Below are 8,460 nucleotides of genomic sequence, written 5' to 3'. Positions count from 1 at the left end.
TTGCACCACGATCTTTGGGGATGTGACAGAAATCTAGTTCATTCTGTTACAAATCCGTAATGGTACTATTTCAGGGTCGAGCATACTTGGCCCCGGTATTCCTCGTTCCCCTATCTCTGGGTATTGCACTTTGTCTTCGGGCTCGAACCTGGTCCACCGGTCTTCGAACTCGACCTCGCCAGGACTCGGGCTTAGGACGGACCCTCGAGCCTATAAATCGGAGGCATACGATTTTGACCGTACACACAAATATTCTTCCATAAACTTAACTCAAGCATGCACATACTCTTTTCACAAAAAAGGAGAAAAAGAAAAAGGAACCTCGAAATCAATTCTCACAAATCCAAATAAAAACAAGAACTTCCACTGCAAACGCATGTAATTGAATGACTCGGTATTTTCACTATGAGACTTAAACTATAGAAAAAAACTCAAGTTTCTGTTTTCCTTGGAGAGCAGATTTTATCACCAAAAATATTATCTTCATGTTCGGCTTCATCTTTAGCTTTCGAATGAACTGAATTACCACAATAATTTGATGATCTTCGATTCAAGATTGGTCTGGAACAGTGGGAAAATGTTCATTGATAAACTTCCTAAATCTCTTTTTATACTCCTTGGGATCGGGAAGTGAGGAATTGAACCAATTGAGGAGTTGTACGTCCCATGTGTACTGTCTTAGATAGTCAATGATCCCACAAACAAGTTCATTGCCCTCAGTATTCATTCCCACAAACAGAGAATAGTCCATCACATTGATTGTCTGCAATTCAGCAAATTAACACCAGTTTAGAACCTGAGCCACAATTAGGATTGAGTGGTTATTGGTTAATATAGTCAGACCTCTCTATAACAACATCCTTACACGACAATCATTCACTATAAAGGCCAAGTTTTTCTTGGAACTGATATTTATATTATGTTATAACATATGTCCTATATAACAACATTTCACTAAAGGGCAGCCTGGTGCACTAAGCTCCCGCAATGCGCGGGGTCCAGAGAAGGACCGAACCACAAGGGTCTATCGTATGCAGCCTTATCCTGCATTTCTGCAAGAGGCTGTTTCCACGGCTTGAACCCGTAACCTCCTGGTCACATGCCAGCAACTTTACCAGTTACGCCAAGGCTCCCCTTCTATAACAGCTAAAATATATCAGAACGAACGAGAATGTTATAGAGAGGTTTAACTGTATGTGCAAAAAAGGCATGCTATTCAAGTGCTGTTGGTATTAGGATTTCATGGCAAACTTACACTGAGGAAAGCAGTGTCATTCCATACAGCTCTTTGCAAATTCCTGTTTGAGTTCTTACCAACACATATGGGATAAATATTCATGTCATTCACAAAGTTTTGGTCCTGAAAAATTCCTCCTGCTCCGTCGTTTGCTGAACTAAGTCGAGCATGCAATGTACCTTTTAGTTCATATCGTCGAGTAATATTTTTTCCAAACGAAAGGTTCTCCATCACCACGAGATCATGCATTTTCTCTTTCCCACTTGATCTTATTATGACCTGCAAAACATAAATATATAGAGAAAACTTCAATAAGCAAATGCACAGTTGCTAGCAAGTCTGTGCTGTGTTATAACAAGAAAATTAAGTTGATTTACTTGACCTGATAAATGCCGAGAATTTTTGCGAGGCAGGTTTGACTTCCTTTCTCTATGCACTGATCCATGTAATCAAAATAACAAGGAGCAAATTTCAAGAATGACTCAAATTCATTCCTCTTAATTTCCTTTACGATGAACCGATCATCAAGAGTTTTGGCGGAAAAAGAATTAGTTTCACGACCTTTTGGATACCAGCTCCTACACCTACTTAAGGAAGCAATAAAATCAACTTCAGATGGGCAACAACGATCTCGCAAATGAAGAAATGGACGAGCATAGGGACAGATCACTGAGTATTTGTGCGTTCTAGGCAAACTCGATGAGCATGATTCATCTTCAAGATCATGACTCGCGACAGGTAAATCCATCAGCAAGGCCAAAGCACAAGCAATTATGCTAGAAAATTCATCTTCATAATCAGACACGATATACTTATCACTTCCGAGGGGAATATAGAGGTTTCCAACTTCATCAGTAGTAAGTCCACAAGCTATAGTTTCTGCACCATAGGTTGCGACAGAACCTAATCTTGTTAAGTAACCTCTCTGAAGATTCTTCATGTATTCACGTCGAATTTCAGGGAAAGGACTCCACCACCCTTTGTTATGCTCTATGTTAGATAATATTGCTAAGATGGATCTACTCCTTTGAGGATTAAAATAACTGGCACCTGTAACATTAGCATCTAGCTTAGCGGCCAGTGCGTCTTGATTCTGGTCAATGGTTTTGGGATTAGTAACTTTATAGTCAGATGACATCAGGGAATGAAGACGTCGATCCCACACACACAACTCAAGCAGAAGCTCCAGCTGTATTCTGTTCAAGCTCAGAGCTTTATACACAGCCTCCTGCTTCTCTGTGTTTTTAATATCAATCTGAAAATTAGAAAAGGCAAAAGATTATATTTAGATGGCGCATACACATCAATATATTTGATATATGCTCATCTTCACCAGTAAATCAACAACTTAACTAATCTTGGTTCATGCATCGGTATACATTTGACATGTTAACATTACGATAGGGAACATCGCCTGAACACCGTGTGGTTGTGGAGTAACATACAAGGAATACAAAAAATGAGGAAACGAGATGGAAAAACGATGCACGAATCACCACAAGATTGATTAGATATTTAGATTAAGTGCTAGAAGAACAAGTAATCCTAGAATGAGAGCCCAGAAAGGAACTAACCTCAAATTGAGATCTCTCTTCCTTCAACATTTTCTCAACTTCAGAAAATTCCAAATTTGACCCTTGAATATTTATAGTTGTTCCATTAAAACGGGACTCTATTGCCTTTAAAGCTTTCTCTACATCGAGAAACTTCATAATCCCTTTCGTGTAAACCTACTTATGAAAAGAAAATCTCGGTCATCATAGACTTGCAATATATCATGTAATTTCCGCAGTAAACCAAAAACTTAAAAGCATTAGTATGTAAAAAGAGTATACAGCTTCATAAAAGCACATACATCCTCAAAATCCTTCCTACAAAACTCTCCTTTGGTCGAACTGCTAAACTCCAAAATCGGAGGAGGAAGAGACACAGAATAATTAATAAAAGTTGAGTACTTGAACACTGCAACCATTGACCCTAATCTGCACATTAAGAGAATGACATGAATTTCTTTAAAAAAAGATGAAATCTGATCAAGGCTCAACACTGAATCGCAATGCATCTATTCAAATGATTGCCAGAGTTGAAAAAAGAAAAGCTGCAAAATCAGAGATGTAATAAGTCAAGTAAGTATGTCTTACTCCCAAAATGGTTATATCTGTATCCGTTCCGCCCTATTTAGGCAGTGGCGGATGTATGTCCTGGGTTATGGGTGCTCAAGCACCCATTACTTTTGGAGCCACGCACTATTATTTACGTAGAAAAGCTAGTAATTTATACAAATACATTATCTCAGTAGTAATTTTCAGATAAAAAAAAAGTTTAACCCGTGATTTAAAAATTCTGTATCCGCCATTGTATTACATAATACTGCCATAACACTCCTTGATTTCAACCATCTAACTTACTTTAATTTCTAGTGTTGAACCTAAATACGTAAAATAATAAACTTATAAGATGGATACCACAACTTTGATCATACCCGAAGAAGTAGAGGAGATCACTGTTGAAGGAGTGACTGCGGTCAGGCAGTCTACTAAACAAAGAGGAATCGGAGAAACTGAGCTGCAAAAATCTTCCAAATGAAAATCCAAGGGAGCCACTAGACATTAAAACTCTTTTTGTATTTTTTGAGCCTCCATTACAACGACTCCACATCCAAATTTTTCCTTCCCTTTCACCTGAGAGGGCCTTGTTTAATGGAAGAGAATGAACTTTAATAGTCAGTAGCTTCATGATGTGCATAACGGAAAATGTGAACTTTCGGGGATTCACCACACGTCCCGCATTGGTTCCTCTGCAACAACAGAGCTTATAGGTCAACAACCTAAAATAAAAGACACTATGTACAGAAAACAATGAACGGATGTTCCTAAAGGTAATCCGGTGCATGAAGCATCCCGCGTTTACACAGGATCCAGGGAAGGGCCTCACCCTAACGGGGTGTGATGTGGGCAGCCTATTCTGATGCAGGCATCATTGGCTGATTCCACAAATCGAACCCGTGACCTATAGGTCACATGGAAACAACTTCAAATATCGCATGTAAATAGATCCAGGGAACGGAAGTTCCTACATAGTAAATAGATTATAGAAGCAACTTCAAATATCACATTCTGCTAAATGAGCAACCAGCACTCTAGCAAGCAGTTTCAGAGTGGAAACACAGTGACACAAAGAAAGAATTTGTAATGGAGACAATTGATATCTATGCACCTGATTTAGCAGATTATCTCGCAAAAACTTCCCAAGGGGAATATCATAATCTTGATAGAACCTGATTCTAGAAAAATGATTGTTCACACAATTAGTGCCTCTTTTAACATTCCATCTTGACATCATTACCAAAGTACTCTCCCAATCCAGGGATGATGTCATGACATCGTTATTATGTTCTTCGTCTTCAGGAATTTCCAAAGACTCTTCTGCACTCGGAAATGGACAATGTAGTTGTTCCTTTTCAGGTGTTTTCTTGTAGACAGGAAGAGTGGCTCTCTGTTGTAGATCAATTTGATTAGCCACCCCTTGCGCATGAGAAACTTGAACATCATTTTGGCCATGATCTTCTGGATTGTTTGGATTAAACAACAGACATTCACCTTCTTCCTCTAAGTTATGTCTTGTTATCATTGCTTTTTGATCTAGAAGGAAAGAAGTCTCAAGGATTAAATTATATGCCACGATGACAGCACGCCGGACAACATATTTAACTTTCTTCAATTCATTGCTGTTAGTTCCCATTAGCAAAATCTGCCAAAGAAATCACATCGGTGATCTGTAAATAAAGGCATCATGAATAGCAGATAACGGAAACAAATATCAGTCCATGCATCCTGGATTTGATTTACAACAAAGAGAATTGGTTTGCATTTACAAGTGCAAAAAGCAGTTATGAATTCTGTATCAGCAAAAATAAAACAGACAAGCTGCAAATATACTCACTGTACATCCACGATGACTAGAACAGCCGCTGATAAACATAAGTGTTTTGCTAGATCTTTTCCCATTATCACCAGAAGAGACATGTTCTTCTAGGAATTTCTCAAAATGAAAGGAATCACACTGCCTGAGGTCAACCAATGTTTCAGAGGATATGATTGATGAACCTGTGCATTGAGAAACTCTCTCCATTCGATGTGGCTTGATATCAACGACCAATGTCAATCCTTTATTAAGAGCATACTCTTGTAAGTCACGAGAAACAGACTTCTCTACTAAAACCACATTTGGTTCGTAGCTTTCTATCATGTCAATTATGGACTTCACTCTATCATTCTCCTGTTAATATGTGAGAACAGTAATCACAAACATATGAATATGCTCATCTTTTTTATTTGATACATACAACGGATTTCTAGTTTACCTGTCGAAAGGACTCAAATACCGACAATTCATTTGAAGAGAGACCAAGCGCACCCTGGATCAGCAGCAATCTAGGCTTATCATACTTTGTAGGCATGTGTTTGTGAGCAGCATGTTTATTGAAGACCAAACCTCGAACAAATTGACTACAAAACAGAAAAAAACTATGATTTACCCAAGAGAACTAAGGGCTCCCTCTGTCAAAAATTTGTAGCTATGGTGTGAACAGGCACGAACAAAGCGATAAAGGTAGATACTGAAATTAGGAGGATCGAGTAGTATTTAAATGAGAAATGAAACCTTTTGGCGAGGTTGAGGTTTTATAAAAGTAAAAGATGATATCCTGTAACTTTTAAAGAAGTATCAGTCAATCAATATACATATATGTTTTGTATCCATTCTGCTCTATTCAAGCCCAACTTAAAGTCGTATAACATTCAAAATTAATACAGAGAAGGAAAAAAGTTCCCGTTCAAAAGAGAAGACACCTTTTGGAAGTTCACAGAGAAAAAGAATACAGTCTTATTAGATGGGAGTAAGCATGAGAAATGAAATCAAATTTTAACTGTCTAAATATTAAGCGAGTGAGGAACGACGAACACAAATAAAGATAAGAAAAATCGGTTGATGTTTAATACCTTTGGCTGCGAGAACCAGTTGCAATACATTTTATCTTCAAATATCGATTAGGATCCATAGCATTTCCTTCCGTGGCAGTAGGCATCAAAAATGAAGCAGCCTCCACGGACAAGGAAATTACTATGTCAATCCAATTGTCACCCTCTTTCCCTGAAGAGACGACACCAGAAGAATTAAGCATGTCATTGACAAAGGGCTTAAGCCTCTGGTCCATCATATCCCCTAATAACTTTTGTTTTTCCTCTTTAAACTTGTGACCGCCGTCTTCATAATTAGCCGCATGAAATTCCATATCATCATAACAATGTTCTGGTTCAGGGGGTAGCCAAAAGCAGGCATCAAGGTCACAACTAGAAGAAGTCCCACTTTCATCTGTTTCCATTTTGCAATAAGACATATTTCTGCTTTGTAATGATGTAGGACCGAACAAACAAGTTATATTGTCAACCTACACCATAGTAGCAACACATAAAATCTAATCCAGTGACAATTCAAAAATGTTAACTACTTGAACAAACAACATTAAGTTGTCTTCTTCTCAATCATTGAATAGGACTAATCTATAAGAACGTATCATCTTCATATCACGCATTACCATTAGTCTTGTTAGGTGTAAGAACAAAGTTCAACATTCAGATACTCTTAAAAGTTGAGGCCTTTTGGGAAAAACCATGTTGGTTTGACCTAAAGAGGATAATATCACACTATGTTAAGAGTATCTTTAGGCTGATTGAGCTAAACAACTGGTATCAGAGCCTATGGTTCGGCGGGACAAGTATGGCGATAGCAGAGAGATAGTGTGTGGCTCGGTTTACTTCCCCTAACGAGCTTAGAGACGCAACTCTGACTAGTTGGCACACAGTAAATCTCAAAAAGTGACCCATAGATCATGGTAATGGGCCATGTGAAGCTTAATTTGAGGGGGGAGACACATGGATCGTGGTGATGGACCATGTGGAACTTAGTTCAAATGGAGACTGCTAGGTGTTGAACAAAGTCTTACAATAGTAGCTGAAAAGATTGGGAAATTGCATATAAGGTGTAGGATACTCTTATATGTAGGATACTCTTAGGGGTCATTTGGTACAACGGTGGGATAAACCAGAATATCCCATAAGATTAGTTATTCCACCTTCTATATGGGATAGCTAATCCCACCATTTTAGTGTAAAATTTATCTCGAAATTAGCTAATACCTTTAACCAAACATGAGATAAATACAATCCTAAATTCTATCCCGGGACTATTATCTTTATCCCATGTACCAAACAATCCCTTTGGTTGAGGCCTTTTGAGGAAAACCGCACGGGCTTGGTTCAAAGCGGACAATCTCACATGACCTTAAGAGTATCTTTGGCCTAGTTGAGAATTGAGACCAACAATTCTCGACAAGAAAATTACAAGTTTAAGCATTTGGCATCTAGCAAGTCTGAATAAACAATGTTAATTAACTAAATGCAGGACCAACACTAACAGCATGTTTGGTTCAGATAAAACCATAATTGAATATTTGAATGTATAAATAAAGATAAAACAGAGTTAATTTCAATAAAACAAACAAGATGCATGCATAAACACACAAGAATCAATTCTCAAGTATTGTAAAAACAATGATAAAAACCTGATGACTAGAGAGAGGAAACACAAACGTTTACCAAAGTAAGATGAACCTTCAACCCAAGAGAACATAAATCAGTTGAAAGACAAAAAACTTATAATATAATGTGAATAGAAAAAGCAGTTTGATATGTTGAGTCATCTATTTTAAATTTTAAATTTTAAATTTAGGAAGAAAACATCATAGTTTAAGAATTCATGACTTCACACGTCAAAACCTGCCATCTGTAGCTCCAAGAACATAAATAAATGAATTAATAGATAAATAAAAAAGACTATACAATTCCATGGAGATAGGTTACCAGGAAGTCTTTCTTATTTCCATTAAAAATAAAAAATAAAAACGAGTTTCGTGTCACGCTTCGTAAGCAACAAAAAATAAGCAGGATGTCAATGAAGTTGCTTACCGCCAATACTTTTTGGTATTTCGTAATTTATTTGCCCTGTTTTTTTTGTAAATTGAGCTACTTCTGTTGGATTATATGAAAGTGAAAGGACTATAATGCCCCGCATTCCAAGCAAGTCGCAAATATATATTTCAGTTGGCACATAAGATATATTTTGGAGTTAAGTTGAAAAAAGATATTTAGAATTTTATATTTGGA

The 8,460-nt window shown here is 37.4% G+C and overlaps 1 pseudogene; it reads right to left on the bottom strand.

Moving 5' to 3' along the window:
* Positions 1 to 335: 335 nt before the first annotated feature.
* Positions 336 to 8,249, bottom strand: LOC107794631 (putative 1-phosphatidylinositol-3-phosphate 5-kinase FAB1D; annotated as a pseudogene).
* Positions 8,250 to 8,460: the final 211 nt, after the last annotated feature.

The sequence above is a fragment of the Nicotiana tabacum genome, chromosome 21 (genome assembly GCF_000715075.1).
Source record: "Nicotiana tabacum cultivar K326 chromosome 21, ASM71507v2, whole genome shotgun sequence".
NCBI classification, from domain to species: Eukaryota; Viridiplantae; Streptophyta; class Magnoliopsida; order Solanales; family Solanaceae; genus Nicotiana; species Nicotiana tabacum.
This window is presented reverse-complemented; position numbering and strand designations above follow the sequence as displayed.